The sequence below is a fragment of the Amblyomma mixtum genome, chromosome 2 (assembly GCF_055824585.1).
Source record: "Amblyomma mixtum isolate Tamu chromosome 2, ASM5582458v1, whole genome shotgun sequence".
Lineage (NCBI taxonomy): Eukaryota > Metazoa > Arthropoda > Arachnida > Ixodida > Ixodidae > Amblyomma > Amblyomma mixtum.
Genome location: NC_143013.1, coordinates 236,199,424 through 236,209,094, shown reverse-complemented (window position 1 = coordinate 236,209,094; position 9,671 = coordinate 236,199,424).

Below are 9,671 nucleotides of genomic sequence, written 5' to 3'. Positions count from 1 at the left end.
CTGACTTCGGTTTCTTCTTGTTATTAGTTTTGTTTTTTACTTCTTTGCTTTTACACTTAGATTGTTTTTTCATCATTTAGCTTCTCTTCATTTATTGAAGCGGAAGCTTCACTCCTCGGGCTTCAATTGCGGACCATGTAAATTTCACCTTAAGTTGAATTATAGATCAAACCATGAAAAACGGAAAAATAAATTGAATCATTATCCATGACTTAGTGTCGAACCCACGGCTGCTTGAACAGATCTCTTTTAAGGGCCGCTCAGCGAGACTACTCTCGCGCTGTGCATTGGAGAGCGTCGTCTTCGCCAACTTCCATCTGCTCCGTCCCGCGGCACTGCCTGCTCACCGTTGTTTTCTACGCAGCACAAATCTGTGGTTTCGCTTCGATTTGAATTTAGTAAACATTCGCTGTAGTTTTCTTGAATTGGCGTTAAGCTTGGGAAAGCGTTGCTGGTCCGGGCTCCCTCTCTCTTTCTTTTATGTTGTTTTCATAGAAACTCAAGGGTAAAAAAGGGATGGAACTCAAGAATGAAGCGTCTTTTTCCCGGCAAACGACACTCTTCCAGCCAATGGCGTTGGCCGGTTCTCGTGAGCCTGCTAGAGTGAAAATGCAGGGAGTGGCAGATAAAAGCGAAGAGTCCCCGCCCTCCTTGGACGAGAACAGTCCGCTCCGTGCATTCTCACGCTAGCAGGTTCGTGTAAATGGGCAGACGCCATTGGCTGGAAGGGGGTCCTTTGACGGGGAAAGTCGCTTCCTTCTTGAGTTGTATCCGACTATAGATAGACTTGCTGCAACGTGCGATCAATTAGTTCTATCATCCTCATCAATAATCAGTGTGATGAGAATGTTTCATGAACGGTATGAACTAACGTGTTCTGACAACATATAGATCACGTTGAATGCAAGAGCTTCTTCGCTGGCCGTAATGTTCCTGCAGCACTGAATACCACTTCACAGGTTCCTGCGCACTCATATAATAAACAGCGTATGCCACCACTTTTTTTGACGCCTGGTGTCATCGCCAGCAGTTGGGACTGCAGTGGCTAGCACCTCATCCAATACATTCACACTGTGCCCAATTCGTAGGTCGCGTGTTTACTTATCTGCATCTTCAAATGCGTCACGTATTCAGTAAAGGGTTCTAAGAGCCGGGATTTTTCTTACTCCAGACTTTTTGTTCAAATAAAAAAAATTTGAATTTCCCTCTTGCTGTCTATTTGCCGCTTGGAAACCTAGGGTGGGGCAAAGGTGCTCTAAACTACGGATAGGTTCTAGTGGGGATAAAAGATGGTGACGCGGGAGGCGATCGGTTTAAAGATGTACGTAGCATTCATGGCACATTGTCTTTGGGCCAGTCACTGTTAGGTTGCCTCCGCCAGCGAAAGAAGTGCACAGCAAGCGAGCTCAATGGAATGTGGAAGAGCAATCAAACGCGCTCAGAAGACAACAAGTAGGAAACAAGAATAACTTAGTAGCCTACCAGCGAGGTTAGTCGCTGCGACCGACTTATCCTTTGTTTTTGTAGCTGCGGCGAGAATGGCGTATTCGAACATCTAAGAACGGGGTAGTACGTCAGGAATGGCGGCCTACAAATCTCCCGACAAGTGGGGAGCCTAGCTGTCAAAGTTATAAAGCTAATTAGAAGATTTTGAGTGAAAAAAATTGTAATTAACACGTATCAGCTGTTTACTGGTGGCCGCTACCGACGACATTAGCATGCCATGAAAAGCTAGCTTTAAATAAAGGGAACTATTTTAAGAATTTACCAACCAGTTTAGGTGACACGCCCCGTACATATTTTGACAGAGAAGCTTAGCGCACGAACTCAGGACGAGCGCTAGCTGACAACAGAAGGTTTTATTCCAGAAACACACTGGCGGAAAACAGTAGGCATGTCCAACCGCACTTATTTTGTCGTGCACACGGAAAGATTTGTCATTATGTAACATAAAATGCTTTATTGGTTTATTGGGTTTTAACGTCCCATAGCAACTCAGGCTATGAGGGATGCCGTAGTGAAGGGCTCCAAAAATTTTGACCAAATGGGATTCTTTAACATTACAGCAAAAAAATCAAGACGTACGCGTTAGGGCATTCTAGCTGCCGTGAAGATAAAGAACCCTGAAAGCCCTGCTTCCTCTGTCGAAGAAGACAAAAAAAATTGACTGGTATTAGGCGAATTAATTTATTTATCACAATAGCAACCAATTTATCACTGACGCACGTGCCCTTTTACGATTAGCATAATTTTACCTGGAATTAAGCAACACGTTACTTTCACCGGAAACAATCAACACAGCTGTGATGCAGGTGTCCCTTCCAACTTGCTTAATTCCACGTAAAATCGTTTGTCATCTTTCATGTTGGAAGGTAAGGCTTTCAGATTTTCATCTTCAAAGCAAAAATGGTTTAATGCTTTTGTACATCTTTTTTGTTCTATGACAAGTCTTTCCGGTTTTGTAGTCACAGCTAATCTCTGTGTATATGGTTACAATTGCAGCTAGGGATTCAGATTCGTTTCCCCAAGAGCAATCCTGAAATAGAAACTTGATTTGCCAGTTAGCTCCCGTCAATTCTTTGTTCCTTGATCCTCTGTTTCCCGCTAAGCCTTTCTTTAAAATTGCAACTAGCCCGAAGCCCTTCAATAGAAAGGGTAAGTGAAAAAAATGAAAGAAAATAGCTGGCAACCTAGCACTGCTAAGCACGAAATGTTATGCGAAAGCGCAGTTTTTTGAGGGGGACACAGCCGCCAGGTACCTCAAAACGCTATTGAGGCGTCTACTGACCACTGGAGCCACTTCTGCGCTTTTGCTTTCCTCAAAATAAAATGAGCCTAAACGTCTAAACATTCCGCTAGTTATGATTTAAGGAAAGGCGCATTACGGCCTCAGTTTGCAAGTGGAGGCCACCGCCTAATCAGAGAGCGACTGATATGTCGCTTGAACCAGTTAGTCAGTTGCACTTGCTACTCAGAGGCTTCACACAGACACACACTGCTGAAACCAGGAGAGTGCTGTCAGAAATGCTTTCGCACTAAAAAAAAAGAAAAGAAAACACCAGCGCAACTGTAAAAAATGACCCGGCCGTCTAGGTGGCACAAAAAAGAAAAAAAAAACCGAAACAAACGATAAATACAAACCAGAACATGGTGCAGAATAAATGCTATTTGATTCTGGGTAAACGCCATGGAGGGGCTACCGATATGCATGTTACCTGATTTGTCAATACGATAAGCTTCCTTAAGCTCATGCGAGATCATTGCGGCGAGCGCGCATGCAGTCTTCTCATGTCCTAACAAGTTCAGAGGGCAAAACACATGTCCAGAACTACCGAACTGTGTGTTCCTCAGCTCCCAAACCCGCTGCGACGAGGAAGGCGCAAATGGCGAAGAAATTCTATGCTTTTTAACTGAACATGCTTACTTCCAAGCCATTTTTAACCAAATGTTACAGCTAGATACCGCGTGTTAGGCCCGAAACAGCCCCGGGCGTATTTAGGTAAGAGTTTTGCCTTCTGTACCAACTAGCCGAGCTGCTCTAGTTGCAAAAAGATACCATCACTGTTCACATTGTTTTGTGCTGTCTAAAGGAAATGCCCTGAAACGGAAAGTACGCTCCAGTACACAGATATTTAGTGACTCGCAGATCGCTACGGCACCCGCACGTATCTAGGCGCCCCATGTGAGCGGTGACTTAAAGAACGCTGCCAGGCGCGTGATGACTAATGCGAGCGGCGCTCTTCTCGCCATCATTTAGCACTTGTGTTTCGTTACATGGAGAGATAGAGATTTCTTGGACAAAGGGAACGCAAGAAGTTACGCATTTCCTGGCGTCATTTCCTCTTAGGCAAGACGATGCGCGTGGCATCATTCGTGGTCTGTGCATTCAGACGAATGACACATAGACGCACTCTCTTGAAACGCGAGGAAACTCTCGAGCAGCTCATTCTTTTTGCAGGCTGAGCCAACCCTTAAGTTCTCGGTAATGAATGTCTCAACGTTGTAAGGACACCCCGCATGATATCGCGGTGAAAGGAACTTGGCAACGTTGAGCCTCAAGGGTGACATGGAGGCTCTGGCATCGATCACAGAGCTCGGTCTCTTCACAGCTTACTTGTTAAGACTGTACGTGGTGGAGGTTGAAATTCTACCCGACCGTTAAGCAGAAATAATCTGGGCGGAGGCTGTAAGATTAAAGGAGTGACGCGGCCGTCTCCTGTTTCCATTGCGCACGTCTACTCGTCGGCATTCCGACAATACGGATGGTCAAGTTATTTACCCTGCGTTAGCGTCGCCTCTGGTGGGGCTTTTGGTGGCTACCTATTTCCAAGGAACTTAGGGATAACAATAAGCCCAGCACCTCCTCCTTAATTTTTTTTTTTTGGGGGGGGGATGCCCATGGTCGGCGCCGGGTCCAGATGGGGCCTGATGGGTGCTCAAGGGGACAGCTTAGAGACAAAAAGAAAGGCGAAAGAAGGGAAGCAAAGAGGGAGGAGGAGCCTCATTCTGATGCCTAAAAGTAGCGCGAAAGAAATCGTACAAGGCAAAGAAGCTGGCAAGGACGGGCGAGAACCAGCTTGATTTCAGGATGAGCGAAGACGTTGTACGTATTTGAACCGATTAGACCACATATGAAAAGGTTTGAATGCTCACTGCCAAACCAAGCATTAGAAAAGACTAGCAATACTTCAAGAATGGTTCGAGCTGTCGAAAAACGAAAAACCATAATAAAAACGATGAATGCTTCCACAATGGTACTCCGAGTGATCAGCGTGTAGTGGTTCGGGAAGGGGTTAAACAAAAAGAAAATACGATGTCGCTGGTGGTTGCTGAAAAGATGAAGTTGGGTTGATATTAAAAAGGGTCTGGAAGGGGCTCAATAAAGTTTGCAGTACGGCTGGGATCATAAAGGACGCCGCTTCACGGATATTGTCCAGCAAGAATTTTTTTGGGCGCTTTGTTTCCGTTGAGTTTTCTGTAGTCAAATTTAAAATTTCAGCGCCTCCGCGCCTTTACTCCTCTCGTCACTTTTTGCACACTGAAAGGTCGGCGCTCCTCCGCAGGCCTCACTGCTAGGGGCGGAGGTTTCTGACCCGCCGGAGATTCGCGGCTCACTGACAGCGGCCATGGTATCTGCCTGACGTCAGAAAAAATGTAACAAAAGTTGAGGGGGCACTTTGGCTCTCTAGAGTGCTGCAAGGCGAAATCGTTTCCTGGCGCAGTGTTTGCTTTTTCTTATTTTTCATATATATTTTTTAATTTCATTTTTTTAATTTGTGTTTCTTTTCTTATTTTTACTTGTTTCTTTACGTTATTTTTTTCATTTTTGTTTAATGAAACCCATGCATTCCCTAGATGCGCCTTTATTCATGCTTATACCCTGAGCCTTCGAGGAAAAAGTTGTATAAGGATTTGATTAGTATGCTCTTCCCTCCGCCCATGTACCGCTCTCTGTATTTTGGTTTACCGGGGCATGACGTACTGAAAAAAGTACGTAACATGCCAGACTCGCCGTGTACAAAGACCTTTTTCTTTAAGTTACACACCGGTACGTTACCCGTTAGAACATGGTTAGATAAAAAGGGCATTTTTGTCTCTACCGTTAATTACCGCCTTTGTGATGAACCAGAAACAATTGAGCATTGTTTCATCAGTTGCAAAGATGCAGTACTCTTCTGGGATATCCTGCAACGCACATTTAAAAAAAAGAATTCATCTGACTCCACATTCTGTTCGCTATCTCACTGCGCTGCCATTTGTTGATGAACCCCTGGACATGTTCTTTCTGATTGGACTGCACAGCCTCTGGAAAACCCGCATGATGGACAGACACTGTGAACCTGCTGTGTCTACAAAGGATCACTTCAGTCGAATGGTTGTTCATCTAAGAGACGTGTATGCCCAGACTGAGTACGAACCGGAGTGGAACTCACTATTAGTGATGTGCTCTGCATTGCCCCTTTGCTAGTGCATGGTCTTTTGAATATGTATTGTTTACCACTGTTTTCATAATGGCTTGTATATAGTTCATGTACATAGAACATTACATCACTGTAATAAATACCATGTTGAAGAAAAAAATAGCCTTCGTGGCGAAGTGGTAGCGTCTCCACTTCAGCTGCCAAATGCCCTGGTTCGATTCCCAGCCTCGACACATTTTTTTAACGTAGCGACGCCGAAACGCGGACACACTTGCTAACATTCCTTGGTCACGACAATATCAGGCATTAAAGGCTTTGGCCTTAATAGCCATCTGTGAACTGGTATGCGCAAGTGCGAGCGTCGAGGGAGGGTGCGAGCATGAGAATGTGACCGGAAAGGCCTTGCCAACTTTCGCCCGTGATTGTGGGTTCTCTGCTGCGTGTACAAGTGTATTACTTGGTTCAGCTGTTCACTACAACATAATGTTTATGGAAACACATAGGAGGGTGTTTCGGAGCCCCTTTGACTGCTACAGGACGAGAAAACATGTTACTGCACCTGGTCACAGCGTTTACTAGCTGTGTGTGTGCCGTTTCCGCTTCTAGAAGACAGTTTATGCCTGCCTTGAGGCGAGAATAAAATACGGGCGTAATCACTGCACAGTCAGAATACTGTGCCTGCTGAAATCCAAGTCGACGAAGGTTTTAGTGAAGTTGGCAGCTGCGTTTGATTGGTTCTGAGAATTAAGTTCCCCGATACGACGCCAAAGACGGATGGCTTGTGCTTCATTGCGTCTATGCTGAAGTTGCCAGTAAAGACATTTTGCAAAGTGCAAAGAAATCGGGGCGGCGGGCATAGCGGATCGGCTGTTCGAGACATCTGGAGGTTTCTTTTCTGTCTGCGTTCCCCACACGATGACACCGAAAGCAGATAAAAGCGTGTGGCACAGCTTTTTTCTGGGCCACGCGCAGATTAGAGAACACCTTACTAATCTCTGATTTCTTATTGCATTGCTGTGGTAGCCAAAAGAAAGAACTGCACCGCAACATTACCTATCTGAGCCGGCAGAAAGGAATGGTGGGGTTAATAATTAACAGAAATAAAAGAAATGTTGTGTTCAGAAGTTCATCAGGTTTCTGTTCGCAGGCCCCCTGGCCAAATAATAGAACCATTGGAAGCCTGCTTCAGTGTAGATACCTTGTAATAATAATACAGCTATCGATTACCGTACAGCGTTCCCTGCCAATTCATATAAAATGTCATATATGCCCATATCACGGGATCCTTGATTCGAACGAAGCCTTCATTCCGGAGAGCACGGATTTCGTATGGGCTTTTCGTGCAAAACCTAACTAGTTACACTCTTACATGATGTGCGCAGATACTTTCATCATAGTTCACAGAATAGCGTCCTATGTTTAGGTACTGACGAAGCCACGGATAGTATACCCAAGAAAGCTTACTGATTAATTCTTGATTAAGTCTGCACCTGGATATTTGAATGTGGATTGAATATTCTTTAAGTTATCGGTGCAAGCACCCAGTTTGCTTCTGTTACCAACGAGAACTCTAAACCTCTTCTAGTCCCGTCAGGCGTCCCTAGGGATGCAGATCTGTATCTGGTTAGTATTGCCCCCGCGGGCCAATAGACGATATGTGAAAAGCGCAGCGCCATCTCTCGGCGCTCCGAGAACTAAGTCCTCCATGTTGGTACGGTACAGAAAACTAAACCGCTGCACAGCGTTGGGTTAAAACGGCTGCGCTTCGTTTGAAAAGTAAAATGCGGATGCAGTGTTGCGCTACCCTCTCCACTGCGAAAAGACACTACGACGCGTGCCAGAACTACGTGCGTTCCAGCTTTTCGCTTTTCTATTTTTTTACCCCGTCCCAACGTTTTAGTAACACAAAACGCCATGCGAGGTATCATGTGCCAGCACGCGGATCAGTGCGTAGCTTTCGCTTTCTGCGCTGATTTTTGACAAATCTCTCGAGGTGATTTGCGTTTAAATTAAGATAAGGACCACAGCCTTTGTTGTCTCTGATCAAAATTAGAAGCCGATTTCGTGCATTAATCAACTCTCCGGTCGGGCGTGAATATATATAGACGCATACTTGAACAACCTAATAGAGAAGGTAATTTTTTTGAACGGGCCAATCGCTCGTGCCGTGGCGAAATAAGTTCACTCGAAGAACCATATGCCGATTACTGCTTAGTTTGCTACGTGTTCAGTTAAGTTTTTCTCGTGTTCAATTAGTTTTAGAAGGGCGAGCAAACTCTCTGAACCATACGCATATGTTATGCGCGTTAAGGAGTCTTTGTGAAGCAGTACACCCTACGTATAAAAACTGAGGTGCGAATGCTTTATTTCTTGAATATTCCTATACCTTCGATATCTGAGGCGACGAAAATCTAAAAAAAAAGAAGCGAATAATATAGCTACTTTATTATGAAGGAGGGACGCATTTCTAAGCTAGAAAGTACGTGCAACAGTGTTCTGAAAATGCTTCAGGCCATCAGATTTTATTATCGTTGTGGCAAGCCCCAACAGCTTGCTTCGCAACAAAGCCATTTGTCCAAGTTTGGGAGTAAGCTAATTAAGTTTCAGAAGCAACCGAACATGCTAATTTCGCCCCTGCACACACAGCTTGACCACCGTATCGAGTCCGTGCATGCACCTACAGCCGTAGCATCTTTCTCTAATCAAGCCGCCGCGGTGGCTCAGTGCTTATCTGAAAAAAAAAGCTGCGTCTTTGCTTACAATATTTTGAATTATATGTGCATGCTACTTTCCTCTTGTTAATGTCGACTGACTGCGTCTTAAGCAGGACTCGGTTTCAACGAATTGTGGCGAAAATCAACCGACGCCGGGCTCTGAAACGGTGACGTTGAAAACCGCGGATGTGCATAGCACATTACAGTAAAGGAATCGAATTACGCAGCTGGTCGAGGGTCTTGTGTGATTATACTGCAGTGCACGAAGCTCCTGGCGCCGGCGCGAACGAAACTTCGCACTGTCACAGAAGTTTGTCAACACACGTGCTCACTCACCGCAAAATAACCGCTCGCTACCCTACCAGATGAATTCGCTTCCACATGGGAATAAAATAGCCATGATAATGCGTGATGCTTGAACTGGTGCTTTAATGCGAGCATTAAAACGACAACAGCACACGGTCACGGTTCGACTTTCCAACCCACTTTCGAGTGCCGATTATTGCAATCATCAGCGCCAGACTTCAAGCGAAGCTAAGAACGCGGTAGGAGTAAGCTGGCGCTTATTGAAAGCACCTACATTTGGTCAAAGATCAGCTGTGAAAACAACGCAGCAGCTGAAGCTTGCCTGTTGAAATTCCACTCGCAAGAAGAAAGTACGCATAGCAAACGATGCACCAGCTCGACGAGCTCGACCGCGCCAAGATGGAAACCGGAAGTTGTGGGCGCGGTGTTGCCAGACCGCCAAGCAATTTCGTATATCGTCTATTGTCTCCTCAAAAGATCTTAATGAATGCCGCAACCGGAAGATACTAAAGCATCATTTCACCTTTGCCGCAATCCTCTGACCTTAATCTTCGTAATAACTGTAGTTTTCGTAAAAATAGTTCAGTGATTAGTATTTCGGCGCAATACGTTTTAGAAATATTTCTATACGTTTTAGAATTTGCATGCTATTGCGAGCACATTATCAGTGAACAGAACGCAATGATTCACAAAACGTCGTCTACATCATGCTTCAGAATATGTCAGATTA